The 24,182-nt window shown below is 37.6% G+C and overlaps 1 protein-coding gene and 1 pseudogene across 1 annotated transcript in view; one reads left to right on the plus strand and one right to left on the minus strand.

Moving 5' to 3' along the window:
• Nucleotides 1–24,182, minus strand: part of ARID3B (AT-rich interaction domain 3B) — a 74,477-nt gene that overhangs the window by 44,470 nt on the left and 5,825 nt on the right. The gene's annotated exons all lie outside the window — the stretch shown is intronic.
• LOC119531779 lies at nt 7,735–8,458 on the plus strand (annotated as a pseudogene).

The raw sequence follows: 24,182 nt of genomic DNA on the forward strand, positions 1-24,182 counted from the left end.
ATCAGCTTCCAATGGCCGTCTTTAAAACATCTATCTCAGCTAAAGCTAGCTATGAGCTCCTTCTGTCTGAGCTTATATAAGGCTCTAGAAAACTAATCAAGGCCCACGTTGAATGAGTGTGGCCACATCTCCATGGAAATTATCTAATCAGAGCTATCACCTACAGTTGGGTGGGTCACATCTCCACGGAAACACTGAACCAATAAGTTCCAACCTAATCCACACTAATACATCTGCCCCCAAAAGACTGCATTAAAGAATATGGCTTTTTCTGGGGGACATAATATATACAAACCAGCACAGGTACATATATGTTTATAATCATTATGTCTTCCTGCTGGACTCAACCTTTTATCAATATATGATATCCTTCATCTCATATCTTTTTTGACAAACTGATTTGTCTGACAATACAATAGCTACTCTGGCTTTTTTTTAAATTACTGTTTGAATGGAATATCTTTTTCTACCTTTTACATTCAACCTCTTTGTGTCTTTGTATGTAAAAATGAATCTCTTATAGACAGAATATAGATGGATAATGATTTCCATTCAATCTTCAAATTTTTACCTTTTAATGGGGGAGTTTAATCCATTGACATTTAAGATAATGACTGAGAAGAAATAATTTACTTCTGCCATTTAGATATTTGTTTTCTGCATGCCTTATATGTTTTTCTGTTCCTCAATTATTCCATTACTACCTTCTTTGGTAATTAGTTGCTTATTTATAGTATACCATTTTGATTCCCTTCTTTCTTTTTCTGTATATTTTAAAGTCATTTTTTTAGTGGCTACCTTTGTAATTATAGTAAGCAACTTATACTAATAACAACCTACTTTGGCTAGTACCAACTTAGTTTCAGTAGTATACAAACTTTCTACTCCTATATATCTCCATCCGCCGCCCCCCCCCTTATATTGTTGTTGTCTCAGGGTACATCTTTATACGTTGCATGAACATTAACATAGTTACATTATTTTACATAAAATGTTATTTGCCTGTTAAGACCTATGGAGGGAAAAGCAGTTACAAATGAAAAGTACAATGAAACAGGATTTTATGTTAATCTATTTAGTTATCTTTACCAATGTTCTCTATTTCTTCTTATGACTCTGAATTACTGTCTAGTGTCCTTTTATTTCAGCCCAAAGGAGTCCTTTCAGCATTTTTTGTAGGGCAGGTTTTCTGATAATGAACACTTTCAGTTTTTGTTTATCTATAAACATCTTAATTTCTCTTGCATTTTTTGAAAGATAATTTTGCTGGATATAGAATTCTTGGTGGGATCATTTTATTTTATTTTATTTTATTTTATTTTATTTATTTATTTTGCCTTCTGGCTAAGATCAAGTATAGAATTCTTGGTTGATAGTTTTTTCCTTTAAGGATTTTAAATATGTCATCCACCACCTTGGCCTCCATGGTTTCTGTTAATCTTACTGGGGATCCTTGGTATGTGATAAGTTGCTTCTCTATTGCTGCTTTCAAAATCCTCTCCTTCTGTTTAGATTTTGACAATTTCACTCTAATGTGTCTTGGTGTAGATCTTTTAAGAGTGTATCCTGCTTGGAGTTCATTGAGCTTCCTATATTCATGTTATTTCCTCTGATTTGGGAAATTTCAGCTGTTATTTCTTTAAATACTTTTTCTGCCCCTCTCTCTTTCTCCTGTTTTTCTGGAACTCCAATAATGTATATGTTGGTACATTTGATGATGTCCCACATATCCCTCAGCCTCTGTTCACTTTTCTTCATTATCTTTTCTTTCTGCTCCTCACTAGATAACTGCTATTGTCTTATCCTTTTTTTTTGCCTGTTCAAATCTCCTGTTGTATCCATCTAACGAGTTTTTTATTTCATTTACAGTACTCCGCAGTTGTAAATTTGTTTTGTTCCTTATTATACTTTCCATCTCTATTTTGTTCAGAAAATGTTTTCCTAATTTCCTTTAGTTCTTTGTATATAGAGTCCTTTAGCTCACTGAACATATTTAGGACAGTTGACTTAAAGTCCTTGACTAATAGTTTCATTGTATGAACATCTTCAGTGATGTTTTCTGGCAAATCTTATTTTCCTGTGAATGGGCCATACTTTCCAGTTTCTTTGTGGGTTTCATAATTTTTTTGCTGAGAACTGGACAGTCTGAATATTATGTTGCTGTATTTTTGTAAATCTCATTTTCCAACTCCTCTGGGATAGCTAGGGTTTTTTTTTTTTATTTTTTATTATTGTGGGTTTTAAATTTTTTTATTTTTTGAGTCCCAGAGCTGTCAATTTGTGACTTTTCCAAATGAAATTTGCCTCTGAATGGGAAATGGAAAGTGTTAAGGGGGGGAGAAAGTACTGCCTCTTTAAGAATCCTGTACCATTTTTCCCTGAGGGTGGTTTGGCACAACAGTTACCCTTAGAGCCACCCCTCCCTACCAAGTGATCTGAACTTGCTGATCCAAAGCAGTGATCAGCAATCAGATCATACTACACTAGATTTTGGGGGACTAGGTCCTTCTAGTCCACCCTAGCACCAGCAGACTACAATAAGAGCCTGGGCTGCAGTCTCTACTGTTTCCTGCCATATGACTTGGGTGGGGTTGGAGATGGTAGCCACTGCAAGGAGGGTGCAATTTACCAGTATTTACTACAATTTACCACCCCCTTCATCCAAGCCTTTCATGGACACTGCAGAGTGTTCCACTAGGCTTCAGAGTTCCAAAATAGTTGATTCAGACAGTTCCTGTCAGTTGTTTTGGTGGAGGGACTGATTCCTGGAGCTTCTTACTCCATCTTCCCACAATCCTCTCCTGCCTCTTTTAAGTGGCCTTTGCCTTGGTTTGGCACTTGCCCTGTTACTACAGACCATTAACTGTTTTCTAGAGTTTTGAGAAAGATGTTCCTGTCAGTTCTTGCTGGTTGTTCAAGCTCCTGAGGGAATGGACCCCTGAAGTATCTCACACTGTCATCCTGATTGGGTTAGGGCAGGCAGCAGTTTAAGGCCAGAGAGCTAAACAGAAGAGGGTGTGTTGAAATAAAAAGAGCCTATCATTCATATGTAAAATTAGCAAAGCTTAAAAATTGATAATATCCAATGATAACAAGGCTTAGTGTAATGGGATCTCTCTTATAGCCAGTAAAAATATAAAATGAATGACCATTCTGGAAGTAATCTGCCTTAAAATGCCTATCACAGTAAAAACAACCACAATGGCAACAACTAATATTGAGCACTTACTATATTCAGGCACCATTCTCAGGTTTCATGAGTATTAATTGTTTAATCCTCACTACAATGCTTTAAGGTAGGCACTGCTATTATCCTCATCTTCCAGATGAGAAAGCCAAGCCAAAGGAATCTGAGTGAATTGCAGAAGGCTACAGTAAAGCTATCAAATGTGGTGGCTGAGCTGTATGTATCCCAGAAAAAAGTGTTCCTAAACTTAATCCATTCCTGTGGGTGTGAACCCACTGTAAGTAGGACTTGTTGGTAAGATTAATTCAGTTAAGGTATGGCCCACCACAATCAGGATTGGTCTTAACCCCATAACTGGAATCCTTTATAAGTGGAATGAAACTCCAACAGATAGAGAAAAACCACAGGGAGCAGCCAGAAGCTGAAATTCAATGTAATCCGAAAGGGAACAGAGAAGTCAGGAGAGGCTGCCATGCGCAGTGCCGTTTAACAGAGAAGCCATGAACCAAGGATCGCTGGCAGCCAGCACCACAGTGCCAGTCTTTGGGAAGAAAGCATCACCTTGGTGATGTCTTGATTTGGACTTTTTTCCTAACGTAAAATCCATGAGCTAATAAACTCCCATTGTTTAAGCTGGCCCATTACATGGTGGTTGCTTGAGCAGCCTAGGAAGCTAAAGCAGTCATCAATAGAGAATGGGTTAAAATTATGGTATTTAATTACTATGGAATACTGTACAACCATCACAAACCATGAATTAAAATAACACATAGTGACTGACATGGAAAGATCCAAGATTAAGTGCGGAAAAAAAAAAAAAAGCAAGCGGTAGAATACTCTGTATTTTGTGCTAACACACACACACACACACACACACACACACACACACACACACACACACACACACTCTCACATAGGTAAAAACAGAAATAGCCCTAGAAGCTGATTCACTTCGAATGGTTTCCTCCAGGAAGAGGGGTGGGACTGGAGGGAAGAGAGCAGGTAACAGAACATTCTTCATTTTTTAACTATAAATTTTTACTCTGTGTTGTCTTAATCTTTCATGAACATTTTTTATATTACTTATATAATCTTGAGATAAATGATTACAAAAACATGAATATATAGATTGTTATGAACAGACGTGAAAGGGCAATCATAATATTGAGTAAAAAACCAAGTTGCAGAACAACATGGAGGGTTCTATTTTTGGAAAAAACAAACGAAATATATTTGTGAAGAAAAAAGGTATAGACCAAACAGTTAACAGCAATTACCCTGGAGGGTCAGGCTGACTTTTATGTTATACATTTCCATATTTCTGAAATTATTTTATGAGTCAATATTAGTTCCATAATTTTAAAAACTAAATTAATTTAAAATAATACTTTAAAATAAGTTCTAATGATAAAAATTACTTATTGTCTGGGCAGAAACTTGTATATAAAATCAGCAAATATACCCATAACAAGCTTTTTTCAAAACATAAACGAAACATCAATTGTTTACAGTTATATCTAGCTTTATGTGACTGTGGTAATTATATGTTTTCTTCCTTAAAAATTTCTATATTTTCCACGTTTTCTATAATGAGGCTCAATTACTTTGACAATTAGAAAAAATAAAAGTTACTTTTAGAGTAACAAGAAACACTGAGAAAAGATTATCCTTCCCACACTACATCTGGAATGGAGAGTAAGAGGGAGGATGGGAAGAATGAAGCAAGGGGGCTCAAAGTCAGCCGGCCAGATTCACAGACCAGTTTCCCAATGGTGAGACACAAGCAGCCCACTTTACCTGTCTTACACCTCACCCATACAACAAAACAACACTTAAAAAGGGATACTATCAGGGCCTGTCTCTCAGAACTTGATGAAATAAGGCAACTACTTGGCACACGAGCTCAAAAATATCTCAATTACTGTCTTACTTTGCCAGCATTAAGAGCTGCTATGACAAAAACCACACAATGGGTTGGCTTAAACAACAGAAATTTATTGGCGCATGGTTTGGGAGGTTAGAAGCTCAGATTCAAGATGTCGGCAAGGCCACACTTTCTCTCAGAGTCTGCAGTGTTCTGGTGCCGGCTTGCCACAATCCTTGGGGTTCCTTTCTTGTATCTCTGCCTTTTGTTACATGGCGATCCCTCCTTGTGTCTGCTCTTCCATTGCTGTTGATTTCTGGCTTCTTCCTGTGGCTTTCTCTGACTGCACCTGAATTTCTTCTGTTAATGAGGCCCGCCACCCTCATATAGTTTGGCCACACCCAAACGGGATCTTCCAAGATCCTATTCACAAATGAGTCTACACACCGACTCACCTTACCATATTCAAAGACAGTATTTACAAATGAGTTCACACCCACAGGAATGTAGATTAAGACTTGAACATGTATTTTGTAGGGCACATGATTCAACCCCCAATAGCTACTGAAAACAAAAAGCAAAGCAGCAAGTGAAATCATGAGTGAGGCTTTACTTCCAGTCAGCACAGAAAATAGTCTGATGTGGAGGAACCTATGGCCTCTCCCACCCCCAAAGAAAAACTCACACAGAAATGCTAAATAAAACATAACACTGCCCTCATTCCCCCCCACCCCAATGTATACAGTTAAATTTGAAACCAAGGAAGAAAGCAGAGTCCACAGTGCCAGAAACAAAAAGTTTCCAAAACTGAAGGGGCTCAAGGTAGAATGGAACCTGGATACAGTTCTTAACAGCCGAGGGCTGAGGACTAGGGCTCTAACTAAACTCCCATGGAGGGGAGTCCAGACTGCAGGTCCCATATATGCCAGGAACCAAAACTGAGATAAGTGTATAAAGCCAAAGGCCATAAAGGGCCGTATCCCCACTCCGCATGATCTGGGGCCTAGAAAAACTGCCGACTATCCTAGAGAATCAAAGAGCCTTGCCATGTGGCAAGGGCCTCACAGAAAAAGAATGTCCATAAGAAATGGAAATCCAGGCTTTCACCATGCACAGATGTAGACTCCAAATTCAACTACCCCAAACCAATAGGAACCAGCAAAACATGTAGGGTTCCACCAGAGGAGAAAACAAAACTCCCCTTAGGAACGCTTCCACAATCCAAGACACATGGGACTGACTCCCATGGAAACAAATCTACTCAAAGTGAGCTTACACTGAAAACAACTAAAACAAAAACCACCACAAGAGGAAATAATCCATTATAAGGGAGCATAAGATGGTGCAGAGAGAACTTATAACACAAGCATTACAGACAATAAAATAATCACCTTTAAAAAAAGCACATCTAAAGAATGGCAGAATGTTGATAATTGTTGAGAGCTAGATAAAGGACATGGGTTTTCATTACCATTCTCTCTTCTTTTGTATGGTAGAAATTTTCCATAAAAAAAAAACTTTAATAATATAAAGTTTTAAAAAGTTAAACATGTTCGGCCCTCCCCAATCAATATGGCCTAGTGAGAAGCATCACAGCTCCATCTCCCCCACAGTTGCTTTGAACAACCAGCAAGAGCTAGCACCCTTCTCAAAGCTCCAGAAAATAAAGTACTGCAGTAACAACACAAGTGCCGAATCAAGAAAAAGGAAGCTTAAAAGCAGAAGGATCTCATGGTGCCCTGGTTGTCACCTTCCCCATAACTCACTGGTTCAATGCAGAGCCAGCCTGCACTCCCAGAGTGGATCCCTGGTTCTGGTTCCAAATGGCACAGAGTAACCCTTGTGAACATACTGGGAACACATATATCTGGCCCAATCTGTCTGGTGGTGGCTTGAGTTCTGAACCAGGACACTCATTGCAGGGCATCCCAGGACTTGCCCTGACTGTAGAGAAAGTTTACAGAATGCTATAGGAGACCAGTCAAGTCATGGCTGCCTGGGCCAAGGGATTACTGGCTGTAGGACATACAGGGCAGTGCCTGAGAACATAGGAAACTGTTTTCAGGGGAAGAGGGAGACATTCATATCCATGTAAAGTGAGGAATTTCTAGGGCAATGCACCTGCCCAAGACAAGCTGTATGCACAGAAAGCACTAGGGAACCATTACACTTTGGCCTCAAGCTCTTTTCTAAACTCTTGTGGATAAGCTCTGAAGGAGAGTATTTGCACTGGTCAACCCACAAACACTGTGAAAGGTGTTTCCTTTTTCTCTTTCTGTTTTGTTGTTGTTAGCTCCTGGCATTCAAGGAAATCTCTGTCATAACACTAGCTGGATATAAGATTAAGGTACAGACACCTCAGATTCTAAATTCCAGCAGTAACACATTAAAATATCAAAATGTCCAGGTTTCAACAAGATCACAAAAGTATACAAAGAAGGGGAAGCAATGGTCCAGGCAAAATAGATTAAAGCATAAGAAACCATCAATGAGGAGGATCAGATCTGGGACGCAATGGAAAAAGACTTAAAAAACATAGCCTTAGGAATCGCTGCCACCGCCTCCACCAGCACCAGCCGTGACAGAGCTGAGAGGAGACCACGTGCCCCACTGCCCAGCCTCTCCTCCTTCCTATCACTGGCTGCCAACCTCCTCGGGACTTATTCCAACAATCTGTTAAAACATGGTGGATTGCTATGAAGTTCTAGGCATGCAGAGACATGCCTCACCCGAGGATATTAAAAAGGCATACCGTAAATTGGCACTGAAGTGGCACCCTGATAAAAATCCTGAGAATAAAGAAGCAGAGAGAAAATTCAAACAAGTAGCTGAGGCATATGAAGTGTTATCAGATGCTAAAAAATGGGACATCTATGACAAATATGGCAAAGAAGGATTAAATGGTGGTGGTAGAAGTGGAAGTCATTTTGACAGTCCTTTTGAGTTTGCCTTTACATTCCGTAATCCAGATGATGTCTTCAGGGAATTTTTTGGTGGAAGGGACCCATTTTCTTTTGACTTCTTTGAAGACCCATTTGAGGAGGTTTTTGGGAATCAAAGAGGCCTCCATGGAACCAGAAACAGGGGCACAGGATCTTTTTTCTCTGCCTTCAGTGGATTTCCATCTTTTGGAGGTGGATTTTCTTCTTTCGATACAGGATTTACTTCATTTGGCTCCCTGGGGCATGGGGGCCTTAGTTCATTTTCTTCAAAATCCTTTGGTAGTAGTAGGATGGGCAACTTCAAATCTGTATCAACTTCTACTAAAATAGTTAATAGCAGAAAAGTCACTACAAAGAGGATTACAGAGAATGGTCACGAAAGAGTAGAAGTTGAGGAAGATGGCCAGTTAAAAGTCCTTAACAATAAATGGTAAGGAGCAGCCACTACGCTTGGATAACAAGTAATTCAACACATGCATTTAACAGAAATGTTAAACTATAACAAGAACCATTTGAGGATTAACAGGAACATCTGTTTGAAGATTTCAAACGAACTCTACTTTCAGTATAACTGTACCTAATCTAAAGTATTTTTAAACACCTCATCAGAACATCTATTTGTCATAGGCTTTTGAGTTTCCTGCTGGGACCACATTAATAGGACCATTTCTTCTTTTTGCCTTTAAAATTGTTGTAAATTTATGTATGCACTTTGCTTTTTTATTAAACTTAATCCAAGGTGAACTGTGATTCTTTAGTAGTGCTAGGACAAAATTGTACACTAACAACAGCATGGATCTTGCTCTTTCCATTATGTTTGAAATGTGAGTCAAGCAGTTTCAGTCTGCTGTGAAGTTAACATTGCCAGGATGAATCTTCTACAAAAATAATTTCATTTTTTTTTTCAGTATTTAGTAGTGAAAGATATTAATACATTAATGGTGATACATTTCTGGTTTAATATAAATTAAGGATGTTTTCTATTCGTGCATGAATGCTGGCAACTTAGTAAGTTTTGACAATTGTTTGAATATGTAATGTTAAGCTTAGGTTTATAAAAAGTAAAGCTGGTAAACTGGGTCTTTGTCATTTGCTTAAAAAAAAATAAAAAATAAATGCTAATGTGTTTGGTGCGTTCTTTCATGAAAAAAAAAAAAGAAAAATCAAAAAAACCAAAGCCTTAAATTTGACCAAAGAGCTAAAGAAAAACATGGACAAAGAACTAAAGGAAATCAGAAAAACAACAGATGAATGAAAAGAGAATATAAACTACCATCAGAGAGGGAAATTATAAAAAGGAACTATATGGAGCTTTAGACCACAGTAACAGAAATTTTAAATTACCTAAGGGGTTCAACAGCTAATTGGAGCTGGCAGAAGAAACAGTCAATAAACTTGAAGAAAAGACAATTGAAATCATCTGATTTCATTCATGAGAGGAATAAAGAAAGAATGAAGAAAGGTGAACACAGCTTGAGGAACCTGTGGGACACCATCAGTCATACCAATACACACACTGTAGATATCCAAAAAGGAAAAGAGGGAAAAGATCAGAGAGAATATTCAAAGAAATAATAGCTGGAATCTTCCCAAATTTAACAAACATGAATATACACAACCAAGTCGCTCAACGAACTCCCCACAGGAGAAATCCAAATAGACCCACGCCATGACACATGATAACCAATATGTCAAATACCAAATATAAGAGAGCATTCTGAAAGCCACAAGGGAGAAATAACATGTCACGTACAAGGGAGCCTCAATAAGATTAAATGCCGATTTCTCATGGGAAACCACGGAGGCAAGAAGGTAGTGGGATGACATAAATTGCCTAAAGCAAAAACTCCCAACCCAGAATACTATATCTGGCAAAACTGTCTTTCAGAAATTAGGGTGAGATTAAGACATTCTCAGATAAACAAAAGCTGAGGGAGTTTGTCACCACTGGAACAGGCTTGCAAAAGATGCTAAAGGGAGTTCTGCAGGTTGAAAGGAAAGGATGATAAACATTTGATCAAAGCTACATGATGAAATAAAGATCTCTGGAAAGGGAAATGACTTGGTAAATTTAAATGTCAGTACTTTCATGCTTTTGGTTTGTAACTCCACTTTTTACTCCCTACACGATCTAAAAGGAGAATACATAAAATAAATGTATTAAGAGATCAGTGGTTTTAGACACACAGTATATAATGATGTAATTTGTGACAAAAACTACATAAAGGTGGCATGTGGAGGGGTATAGGAACATAGTTTGTGTACACTGTTGAAGTTACATTGGTACCAAAGCAAACAAGATTTTTACAGATATGTTATGTTAAATTTTAAGTCCCCTGGTAACTACAAAGAAAATATTGGAGAATGTGAAGGCTCACAGAGACAGAAATTATAGAGTACAGGTTGCCTGGGGTGTGGGACAGGGGCAATGGGGAGTTAATGCAAAATGGGTATAGGGTTTTTGGGTATGTTTTAGTATTAGAAGGTGGTGAAGGTGCCGCAATACAGTAAAGGAGATTAATCCCACTGAAAGTGAATAGTATGCTTAAGAGTGGTGATGATGGGAAAGTTTATTTTGTATATATGTTACCACAGTAGAAAAAAGAAAAAAAAAAGAGCGTCTAAAAAGACATTGTCGATAAAAAGCATTACATGATCCTGAACAGGATCTAACAAGGAGGAGAGAAGACTTAAAAGAACATTATGTAGACATGAAAAAATTAAAATACAGACTGCAAGCTTTATATCATTGTTAAATTTCTTCAACTTGATAACTACACTTAAGGTAGTTACATAAGTGAATATCCTTGTTCTTAGGAAATGTACATGGCAGTATTAAGGGTTCAAGGAGCATGATATACACAACCTACACTTAAGGGTTCAGAAAATGGACTGACGGATAGATAGCTAGAATGATATGACAAAACTGAAGGGAGAAAAAGACCCCTCTACAATAATAGTTGGAGACTTCAATACACCATTCTCATCAGTAGATGGAACGTCTAGACAGAAGGTCAATTAAAAAAACCAAAGAACTTGAATAGTGTGATAAATGAACTAAACTTATTAGACATAGAATGAATACTGCACCCCAAAACAGCAGGATATACCTCCTTCTCTAGTGCACATAGAACATTCTCGAAGATAGAGTTCATTTTGGGTCACAAAACAAGTCTCAATAAGTTTAGAAAGATGAAATCATACAAACTGTCTTCTCTGACCATAAGGGAATGAAGCTGGAAATCAATAACAAGTGGAGAACTGGAAATTCCATAAATACATAGAAGTTAAATAACACTCTCTTAAAAAATCAGTGGGTCAAAGAAGACATTGCAAGGGAAATCAGTAAATGTCTTGAGATGTGTGAAAACAAGCATACACGATATCAAAAATTATGGGATGCAGCAAATGCAGGGCTGATAGGGAAATTTATAGTCCTAAATGCTCACATTAAAAAAGAAGAGCTAAAATCAAAGAATTGCACACCAGGAAGAACTAGAAAAATAACAGTAAATAATCCCAAGCAAGCAGAAGGAAATAACAAAGATTAGAGCAGAAATAAATGAAATTGGGAATACAAAAAAGAATCAACAAAACAAAAAGTTGGTTTTTTTGAAAATATGAATAAACTCGACAGACCCTTAGCTAGACTGATGAAAAAAAAAGAGAAGATGCAAATAAAATCAGAAATGAAAGAGGGGGACATTACTACTGATCCTACAGATACAAAAAGGACCCAAGAGGATACTACGAACAACTGTATGCCAAGAAATCAGACAATCAAGAGGACATGGACAAATTCATAGAAACACATGAACAACCTAAATTGACTCTACAAGAAATAGAAGACTTCAACAGACCAATTACAAGCAAGGAAACTGAATCAGTCATCAAAACCTCCCCAAAAAGAAAAGCCAAGGACCAGATGGCTTTACAGGTAAATAATTCTACCCATCATCCCAAGAAGAATTAACACCAATCCTATTCATACTCTTCCAAAAAATTGAAGAGGAGGGAACACTATCTAACTCTTCTATGAGGCCAACGTCATCCTAATGCCAAAGCCAGATAGAAATACTACAAGAAAAGAAAATTACAGACCAATTTCTCTTATGAATACGGAAGCTAACACTCCCAAAAAAATACTTGCAAATCAAATCTAACAGCACATCAAAACAATTATACACCATGATCAAGTAGGTTTTATCCCAGGTATGTAAGGGTGGTTCAACATAAGAAAATCAATTAAAGTACTATACATCACATTAACAGATTGAAGGGGAAAAACCACATGATCATCTTGATTGACACAGAAAATGCATTTGAAAAATCCAGCATCCTTTCTTGATAAAAACACTTAGAAATGTAAGAATAGAAGGAAACTTCCTCAACATGATAAAGGACACATAAGACAAACCCACAGCTAACATTATACTCAATGATGAAAGACTGAAAGCTTTCCCTCTAAGATCCAGAACAAGACAAGGATGCCCACTATCATCTCTATTATACAACATTGTTCTGCAATTTCTAGCCAGAGCAATAAAACAAGAAAAAGAAATAAAACGTATCCCAATTGGAAAGGAAGAAGCAAAATTTTCACTATTTGCAGATGATATGATCCTATACATAGAAAGTCCCAAAAAATCTACAACAAAGCTACAAGAGCTAATAAATGAGTTCAGCAAAATGGTGGGGTAGAAGATCAACATGGAAAATTCAGTATTGTTTCTATACACTAGTAATGAGCAATCTGAAGAGGAGATCAAGGAAAAAATTCCATTTACAAGAGTAACTAAAAGAATCACATATCAGCAATAAATTTAACCAAGGATGTATAAGACTTGTACAAAGAAAACTACAAAACATTGCTAAAAGAAATCAAAGACCTAAATAAATGGAAGGACACTCTGTATTCATGGATTGGAAGGCTAAATATCATTAAGATGTCAATTCCACCCAAAATGATTTACAGATTCAACACAACCCCAATTACAATGCCAACAAGCCTACTTTGCAGAAATGGAAAAGTCAATTAGCAAATTTATTTGGAAAGGTAAGGGGCCCCAAATAGCCAAAAACATCTTGAAAAAGAACAAAGTTGGAGGTCTCAGACTTCCTGACTTTAAAGCATATTACAAAGCTACTGTGGTCAAAACAGCATGGTACTGGTACAAGGATAGATATACTGACCAATGGAAGCAAATTGTTAGTTCAGAAATAGACCCTCATTCCTACGTCCAATTGATTTTTTACATGGCTGCCAAGTCCACTCAATTGGTAAAGAATAGTCTCGTCAACAAATGATGCTAGAACTGGATATCCATATGCAAAAGAATGAAAGAGGACGACCCCTATCTCACACCTTATAGAAAAATCAACTCAAAATAGATCAAAGACCTAAATATAAGAGCCAGGACTACTAAACCAGAAGAAACTATAGGGAAACATCTTTAAGATCTTATGTTAGGCAATTACACTTTACACCCAAAGCACAAATAACAAAAGAAAAAATAGATAAATGGGACCTCCTTAAAATTAAAAACTTTTGTACAACAAAGGACTTGTCATGAAAGGGAAGACAGCCTACACGGTAGGAGAAAATATTGGAAACCACATATCTGATAAGGATTTAATCCAGAATTTATAAAGAAATCCTACCACTCAACAATAAAAAGACAAACAACCCAATTAAAAAATGGCCAAAAGACTTGAACAGACATTTCTCCAAAGAGGATACAAAAATGGCTAAAAGTACATGAAAAGATGTTCAACATCACTAGCTATTAGGAAAACACAAATCAAAACCACAACGAGGTTAACATTTCATACCCACTAGAATAGCTACTATTAAAAAAAAGAAATTACAAGCGTTGGAGAGGATGTAGAGAAATAGGAACACTCATTCATTGCTGGTGGGAATGTAAAATGGTGCAACCACTGTGGAAGACAGTGTGGCAGTTTCTCAGGAAGCTAAATATAGAATTACCCTTTTGACCTGGCAATACTGCTACTGGGTACATACCCAGAAGAATTTAGAGGAGGGACTCAAACAGATATTTGTACATAGATGTTCATTAAACGGCATTAGTCACAATTGTCAAAAAAGGGAAGCAACCCAAGTATCCATCAACCAATGAATGGATAAACATATGATGCAATATTATTCAGCTGTAAAAAGGAATGAAGTCCCAATGCATGTGACAACATGGATGAACCTTGAGGACATAATGCTGAGTGAAATAATGCATACACAAAAAGACAAATATTGTATGATCTCACTGATATGAACTAATCATAATAATCATTATGATAATTATAATGAGCATTATAAACTCATAGTTAGAATCTAAAACACAGGTTACCAGGGGATAGATTAGGGATGGAGAATGGGGTGCTGATGCTAAATTTGAACAGAATTTCTATTTAGGTTGACTGTAAAGGTTTGGAAAATGATGGTGGTGATGCAAACACATTATTGTAAAGTGTAATTAACAGTGCTGAATTATATATGTGAGTATGTTTGAAAGGGGATGTTTTGGGTTGTGTATGCTACCAAAATGAAAGTTAGAAGATAAAACATGAGACTGTGTAACACAGTGAACTCTGTTTTGGATAATGGACTGGGGTTAATAGAAGTATAGGAATGTCCTTAAAACAAATATATGACACAAATACAAGGTGTTAATAATATGGTGGTGTATCAAAAAAATATACCTAATATAAACTATGGACTATAGTTAATAGTACTATTTCAATATTCTTTCATCAACTGTAACAAAGGTATCAGACTAATGCAAAGTGTCAACAATCGGGGGGGAAGGGTTGTGTGTGTGTATAAGGGAACTCTGTAGTTTTTACATGACTTTTCTGTAAACCTACAACTTCTCTTATTAAAAAAATAATAATAACTAAAAAAAAATTATGCTAAGTGAAAGAAATCAGACACAAAGTACTACATAGTACATGATTCCATATAATAAGGGAATGAGCAGTGACTGCTGAGGGGTATGGGGTTTTTTGGAGTAATGAAGATGTTCTAAAATTGACTGTGGTGACAAATGAACAACTTTGTGAATATACTAAAAGCCACTGATTGTTCACTTCCGATGGATTGTAGGTATGTGAACATATCTCAATAAAACTGCTTTATTAAAAAAAGAGGCAATCACAACTGATATTCTAAATTACATGTGAATTCTTACAATTACATGTGAATCTACAATTATCTCAATCAAAATTTCAATTAAAGAACAGGGTAAGTTAAAATGAAGTAGAAGAAACAAAATATTTAGCAAGCACATATTATGTGCCATCACTACATGGGGTGCTAGGATATAATGATAAGCAAAACAGATATGGTCCCTCTCCTCTTGGAGCTTATCATCTAGCACGGAAATCTGACACCAAACAAAACACACAAATGTAAAATTACAATGTTCGATGTCTGTATAAAACAGGAGAATCTGATCTACAGTTAGAGTGAAGATAGTGCCTCTGAGGAAGTGAGAATTAAAGGCTAACTGAAGATTAGCCTGGAGAAGAGTGTTTTAGGCAGAGGGCCTCACACATGCAAAGGCAAGGATGGTTGGAGCACATTGTTGGGTCAAGAGATTGGCAAAAATATGACTGGAGAAGCAGGCACGGGTCAGGCAGATTTTGGCTTTTATAATAAAAGCAAGGATGTTATACTTGGAGGGCATTGAAGGAGCAACATAATCCTTTTATTTTTTGGAAGATTGCTCTAGCAGCTGTATAGAGAATGGTTTAGAATGGGAAGCAAGGGGCAGAGACCTGTTGAGCGCTACAGCAGTAGGTAGAAAGTTTGGATTAGGTAGTGATGACGGAGAAGGATTCTAGATATTTAGATGGTGGAATTGGTGACAGATTCAAGATATTTAGACGGAAGGATCAATAAGACCTGGTAATGGACTGGATATAAGGGGTGACAGTAGGAGTCAGTCAACTGTATAGTTTCTGACATGACTAAGTGAATAGAAATGCCATTAACTACGATGGAAAATAAAGGAAGAGTATGTGGGAGTAGGTTAGAAATCAAGAGTTCAGTTTTATATAGGCTAAATTTGAGAGGCCAGTAAGACATCTAAGTGGACATGTCAAGAATGTAGTTGGGAATATATACTCTGTGCTCAGACTATAAAAACATAAGCTTGAAAAATATACATTGGAGTCAATGGCTTATAGATGATCTTTAAAGCCATGGGAGTGAAAGAAATTACCCAGAATAGGTAAGCAAGAGGGCTTAGGACTGAGCCCTAGGGAACTTTGATTCTTTAGAGGTCAGAGAGAAGAGAAAGAGTTACAGACATAAAGGAAAATAAATATATTAAAAGGTTACAGAAATCAAAAGAAGAGAATGTTTCAAGGAAGGAGTGGATGACTGGATTCAATAATGCTGAGAAATCAAATGAGGTCAGGGTAGGGTAGGTTTAGCAACATGGTAGTCACTGGAGACCTCAATAAGAGTAACTTCAGGACACGAAGGTACAGAGAACACATTGGATCATGTTAAGTAGTGATTGGGAGTGACAAAATGGAGGTATGGAGGGCAAATAATTCCTTTGAGAAGCTTTTTTTGGGGAGAGAGGGACAGAAAAAGCTGGAGGGAAATGTGCAGGCAAAGGATAACTATATGAAGATATTGTGAACAGTTGATTGTACACTTTGAATGACTGTATGTTATGCGATTATATCTCAATAAAATTGAATAAGAAAGTATCTAATTTCCTTGTTAACAATCGAATAGGGTAGATTTCATGATTAAAAAAGATTTCTTTAAATTGGGGAGATAGTAGAACATGTGTGAATATGGAGAAGGCTTCAGAAGTGAGTCAAAAAGGGAATGGGGGGTTCACCGATAGAGCAAGGTCTCTGAAAATCTAGAAGGGGATGGGATCTGGGACACATGTGGAAGGATTAATCTCTGGTAAGATACTTCCTCCCTAGCAACAGGAAGCAAGAAGTCAATAGGTGCAGAGTTGGGTGGCTTTGTATACTTGGTGGTAGGACAATGAGGGGAGTATCTATCTATTGACTTCTTTTTTTTCTATGAAGTATCAGGCAGAGTCACAGGATGAGGATGAGGGAGGCAAATGGGGAAGTGAGAAGGTGGAAAAGACATGAAATCATTCTTTTGGTGAGAAGGATGTACAAAAATTACAGAAATGTAATAGGTTGTTAGGTAGCATTAAGGACCCAAGTTAAGTCAGTGATCAAGATTTATAAGGAATTTAATATAAATAAAACTTATTTCTATCTAAAGAAAAATGCACACATATCCCTATGTATTATGGTATTATGAAAAGAAGCAGCTTCAAAAAATACAACTGTTTAAATGCACAAAAGTCTGCAAGGTTTCTGAGAAACCCAAAATACTAGAGTTTGGTCACAGGTTTGGATAACGTGAAAAGGAGTTGTTCCATAGCAGTATCTAGGATTTATGGAGCACCTTACCTACAAAGGTAGTAAAGACTAAAAAATTATAGCTCCAAAAAGTATTTAACAAATGGAATAGAATTGAGAGTCCAGAAATAAACCCACACATATATATGGCCAACTGATTTTCAACAAGGGTTCCAAGTCCACTCAATGGGGAAAGAACAGTCTCTCAAAAAAACGGTGCTGGGTAAACTGGATTTCCACATGCAAGAGACTGAAGTTCAACCTCCACCTCATACCATATACAAAAATTAAGTGAAAATGTACCAACAACCTAAATATAAGAGCTAACACAACAAAACTCTTGGAAGAAAACATAAAGGAAAATCTTTAGGACCTCATGTTAGGCAATGGTTTCTTAGATATGACACCAAAAGCATGAACAACAAAAGAAAACAATTGGGCTTGATCAAAATTTAAATTTTGTGCTTCAAAAGACATTGAGGGAAAAGACAACTTACGGAATGATTTTCAAATCATATATCTGATAAAGGTCCAGTATTGAGAATACGTAAGGAACACCTACAACTCAACAACAAAAAGACAACCCAATTTAAAAATGGGCAAAGAACCTGAATAGACATTACCTCTAAAGAAGATGTACAAATGGCTAATAAGCACATGAAAAGATGGTCAGCATCTTCAGCCATTAGGGAAATGCATACCAAAACCACAATGAGATACCACCTCACACCCAGGATGGCTACTATTAAAAAATCAGAAAATAAAAAGTGTTGACAGAGATGTGCAGAAATTGGAACCCTCATACATTGTTGGTGGGAATATAAAATGGTGCAGGTGCTGTGGAAAATTGTTTGGTGTTTCCCCAGAAAGTTGAACACAGAATTACCATATGACTCAGCAATTCCAATTCTAAGTATATACCCAAAAGAATTGAAAACAGGGACTCAAAGAGATATTGTACACCAATGTTGATAGCAGCATTATTCCCCAAAGTCAAAAGGTAGAAATAACCCAAATGCCCATCAACAGATGAATGGATGAACAAAATGTGGTATACACATACAATGGAGTATTATTCAGCTGTAAAAAGGAATGACGGTCTAATACATGCTACAACATGGAAGAACCTTGAAAACATTATGCTGAGTGAAAAAAGTCAGACACAAAGGACAGCTATTATATGATTCCTCTTATATGAAATCTCTAGAACAAGCAAATTCATACAAAAGTAGATCAGAGGTTATCACAGGCTGGGAAAAGGGAGAACTGAGGAGTTATTGCTTAATGGGTACAAAGTTTTTGTTTGGGGGATAAAGAAGTTTTGGTAATAGATGGTGGCCGTGGTGATGTGAATTTAATGCTGCTGAACTGTACACTTAAAAAGAGTTAAAATGGGAAATTTTATGTTATATGTTACCACAATAAAATGAAAGAAGTAATTTTTTAAAAATTATCATGGTGATCTAAAATGAAACCTATTAAAAATAACAGGGGAGACCAAAAAGACGGAGAGGAGTGTAAGTTAGTTAGTCCCCCTGGAACAACAAATAAACAACCAGGGACAACTAGTAAATAATCTGGAATAACTGCTGGGGGACAACCATGACTGTCCACATATCGTACACCAACCTGGATTGGGAGGAATGCCTGAGATCACAGCATAAAATCTGTAAGTAATAACTGCAGACCCAAGCTGAGAGCCCCTTCCCCCCACAGCAGCCGGAACTGCAAAATCTCGCTGTGATAGAGAGCAGCACTCTTTGAACAAGCAAATATACATCAGTCCAGCTCCAACTGGGGTTTTAATTAGCAAATGTGGACTGCTCAATACAAGCCACAAATCCCCAAAAAGCAGACAGAGGCTTTTAGTGATGACTGACTTTAAAGAGCCAGAGGACTTCTCTTTCCCGGGAGGGGAAGCCCAGAGGACCAGGTGCTATCTCTGGCTGGCGGGTGAAGCTGGGGGGGCCAAGGACTGGCCCTGAAGGGGGGCTTTCTGTCCCTTTTTCTCTCTCTCAACCTAGGTGGCTCAGTGAAGAAAGCCGCAGCCATTTTCAGTTCACAGCACTCTGACCCAGACAAGGGTGGAGACAGCAGGATCAGAGAGACAAAGAACCTATTTAAATGCTGAGGATCACTCCCCAGGGGGTGTATCTTCCCTAAGAGGAAGGAGGTGGTGCCCAGCCCTACTACCAGCTTTCCATTCCGAACCAGACCCCAGAGCCTGGGGGAAAATAGCCAAAACAGAAACTAAGCAGGCCACACCTCCTTACACTAGTCAGGAGCAACAGGCTGACAGGTGCCACCTGCTGGGCAGGTTAGGAAAAGCACAGCGGCTTGAGGCCTCACTGGGTGTGTCAATCTTCAAAGACACCCTCAGGGAAACCTGATACTGAATATTGTCCCCTTCTGAGATCTGAGCCCGTTCTGGTCTGGGAAAACCTGATTGGGGTAACCAAGGAAACCAGAACCTAGACAAAAGAAAACTACAGCCTACACTAAGAAAAACAAAGTTATGGCCCAAAGGAACAAACTTACACTTCAACTGAGGTACAGGAATTGAAACAACTAATGCTAAATCAATTCAAAAAGTTTAGGGAAGTTATGGCAAAAGAGATGAAGCATATAATGAAAACACTAGGCATATATAAGGTAGAAATCGAAAGCTCAAAAAATCAACTGCAGAATCTATGGAAATGAAAGGCAAAACACAAGAGATGAAAGACACAATGGAGACATACAACAGCAGATCTCAAGAGGCAAAAGAAAACACTCAGGAACTGGAGAACAAGACACCTGAAATCCTACACACAAAAGAACAGATAGGGTAAAGAATGGAAAAATATGAGCAACATCTCAGGGAATCAAACGAAAACATGAAATGCATGAATGTATGTGTCATGGATGTCCCAGAAGAAGAGAAGGGAAAAGGGGCAGAAGTAATAATAGAGGAAACAATCAATGAAAATTTCCCATCTCTTATGAAAGACATAAAATTACAGATCCAAGAAGCAGTGTACCCCAAACAGAATAGATCTGAATATGACTATGTCAAGACACTCAATAATCAGATTATCAAACATCAAAGACAAAGAGAGAATCCTGAAAGGAGCAAGAGAAAAGCAATCCATCACATACAAAGGAAGCTTGATAGGACTACGTGTGAATTTCTTCGTAGAAACCATGGAGATAAGAAGGAAGTAGTGTGCTATATTTAAGATACTGAAAGGAAAAAATCGCCAACCAAGAATCCTATATCTAGCAAAACTGTCCGTCAAATATGAGGGAGAGTTTAAAATATTCTCTGACAAACAAACAATGACAGAGTTTGTGAACAAGATACCTGCTCTACAGGAAATACTAAAAGGAGCACTACAGACAGATAGGAAAAGACAGGAGTGAGAGGTTTGGGACACAATTTTGGGTGATGGTAGCACAACAATGTAAGTACACTGAACAAAGATGACTGTGAGTATGGCTGAAAGAGAAAGTTAGGAGCATGTGGGACACCAGAATGAAAGAGGAAAGATAAAGACTTGGACTGTATAATTCAGTGAAACCTAGAGTGCTCAACAATTGTGATAAAATGTATAAATGTGTTTTTACATGAGGGAGAAGAAATGAATGTCAAACTTGCAAGGTGTTAAAAATAGGGTGATACTGGGGGAAAAATACAATCAATGCAAATTAGAGACTATAATTAACAGAAACATTGTATTATGCTTCCTTTAATGTTAACAAAGGCAATATACCAAAGCTAAATGCATATAAGAGGGAGACATAAGGGAGGGGTATGGGACTCTTGGCATTGGTGATGTTGTCTGACTCTTTATTCTACTTTAATTTAATGCTATCTTTCCTTTTGTTGCTTCCTAGATGTCATGGTTTTTTTAATTTTTTTCTCTCTTTCTTTTCTTTTGTCTCTCTACCTTCTTTGACTCTTCCTCCTTCTTTGTGGAAGGAATGGAGATGTCCTTATATAGATAGTGGTGATGGTGGTGAATACATAAATACATGACTATACAGGGAACCATCGATTGTTTACTTAGGACGGAATGTACGGTGTGTGAACAAAACCATCTTGAAAAAAAAATGGGTTGCTGAAACAACCTTAAGGACACTATATTGAGTGAAATAAGTCAGACACATAAAGACAAATATTGCAGGGTCTCACTGATATGAACTAACTATAATATGTAAACTCATAGACATGAAATACAAGTTATCAGGATACAGAACAAGGCTAAAGAACGGGGAGCAGTTGCTTATTACGAGCAGAATGTTCAAGTAGGTTGAACTTAAGTGTTTGGGAATGGACAGAGGTGACGGTAGCATGTTGTGAGAATAACTAACAGTGCTGAATGGTGCATAAATGTGGTGGAAAGGGGAAGAGTCACGTATGTCACCAGAAGGAAAGTTGGAGGTTAAAAGATGGGAATGTATAGAACAGTGAATCCTGTGGTGACCAATGTGATTAACTACAAATATTAGAAATCTCTTTCATGAACTAGAACAAACGTATGACACTATAACTAGAAGTTAATAATACAGAGGCATATAGGGAAAAAATATACCTATTGCAAACTATATACTACAGTTAGTAGTATTTTAACATTCTTTCAACAACAGTAACAAATGTACTATACCAATACTATGAGTCAATAATGTGTGTGCGGGGGTGGTTAGGGGTATGGAAGGATTTGAGTTTCCTTTTTTTGTCTTTATTTCTTTTCTGGAGTAAATGAAAATGCTCTAAAAATTCAAACAAAATTAATTGTGGTGATGAATGCACAGCTGTATGATGGTACCATGGGCAAATGATTGTACACTTTGGATCTTTGGATAATTGCATGGTATGTGAACAATCTCAATTTAAAAAAAAAAAGGACATAGGTGCCACCTGAAGGGGCTCCCACTGGGGAGGGGGGGAGGCTCCCACTGGGGGGGGATAATAATGATAATAATAATAACTGCTTAGTGCAAAAAAAGAAAAAAAAAAACAATGTATTTAGGTGCTGACAATCTGACCCAACCTTTATTCAGTGGTATAAATTTTATAAAGGTCTCTCACACTCATATTTCTCTTCCACTTTTGTAATATCTTTACAATAGCTCCCTGAGGATGGCAGAGGAGAATGATCATCCTTTGGAATAGAAGTATGCATCGGTTCAGAGAAGTAGATTAGGGCACTTGTCCAAAGTGCTACAGCAAGTAAATGATGGAGCAAGGGTCTAATCTACATCCCTTGGCTCCAAAACCAATGATGACTTAATAACTAAATCTGTTAGTAAGTAATAAGTTTACAAACTTTATACTTTAATCTTTTGGAGTTAAAGTCTAGAAGAGTAACTAAGCTCTCTTGTGAATATAGACATCTTAGACATCTTAGAACACTGGGTTAGAAGGACCCCCAGTAGAGCCAGTGGTAAGAGCTGTCAAGATCTACGTCTCAGTCCTCTCCCGAGTGACTGACTGACTGTTCACTCAGATAACAACAGAAGGAAGATGTGAACTCAACCTGGATATTGAAAATAGAAGTGAAGAAAACCCAAGGTTGCAAACTTCTCAGTTACTGAGACTGAAATACAAAGAGACAAAAGTTGTATAAACCCTAGGACAGTGCTTGATCAAAGAACAGTATATGCTTTCTTTCTAATAACAAAATCCAGAGCAAGGTGTCTCAACTTCAATACACTGAAATTTTGAACCCAATAATTCTTTGTTGTGGGACTGTCCTGTGAAATGTAATATGTGTAGCAGCGTCTCTGACCTCTACCCACAAGGTGCCAGGAACACATCTTCCCCTCCTCAAGTTGTGACAAATAAAAATGTCTCCTGACATTTCCAAATGTCTCCTGGGTGGGATCACCACCTCCAGCTGAGAACTACTGATCTACAGAGATTCCACTCTGATAACAGAAGCCAAGATATCCTTACAGAAGAAGTGGGGAAAGCCTATGACTTTTTTTTCCTGAAGCAATAGTTTATACAGTCTTTACCAAGAGGCTTGAATGTTCCAAAGACATGCAGAATATACCAAGAAATGTAGGCCTGGCCCAAGAGTCCACACCTTACTATTTAAGGGGGCTCTTGGTAACAGACTCTGGAGAACAAGCAGTCAGCCATTCTTCCTCCTTCCCACACTCAGTAACCACAGTGACTGAAAATCAGTCACACACATATGCCTATCAGGTCATCACTCATCTTTCTATTCCATGGGAGGGGGTCTACACCTTTTGGAAATCTGGCTCCACCAATGGGCTCAAGACAGACATAGCCTGTACTGCCTGAACTATCCTCTCCCCAGAAAGACAGAAGACTGCTCCCAATAGGCAAGCAATCTCAACACCCTGCCCCCATCCCCAGTTGGTTGTGTGCTGACACGACTCACCTGAACTTCCTTGAGGGAAGGGACACTCAGCTCTTTGTCGGTTGTCTTGTTTTACAATTATTACTCTGCCCATCAAAATCTGATGAGCTTTAGAACACTTGGCTCAATGGCGTTATCCATCTTCCTATCACTGGAGTCAGAATACTACACTCTTTCTAACAATCTAGGCTTCAAGAAGCAAATCTTTTCTAAGAGTTTCTTTAAAGAGAATCCACAAAATAATTCTATGTTCTAAGAAAGGGATTTCAGAAATAAAAAATAATCTGTGGAGCCCTTAAATTTTTCAAGTTTTGCTTTTAAATGACAAATGCCTTCCCTTTCGCCTCCCCCAAAACAATTTTACCAAGCTATACCATGCTGCAGATGAAACAAAC

This window comes from Choloepus didactylus, chromosome 4 (genome assembly GCF_015220235.1).
Source record: "Choloepus didactylus isolate mChoDid1 chromosome 4, mChoDid1.pri, whole genome shotgun sequence".
NCBI classification, from domain to species: domain Eukaryota; kingdom Metazoa; phylum Chordata; class Mammalia; order Pilosa; family Megalonychidae; genus Choloepus; species Choloepus didactylus.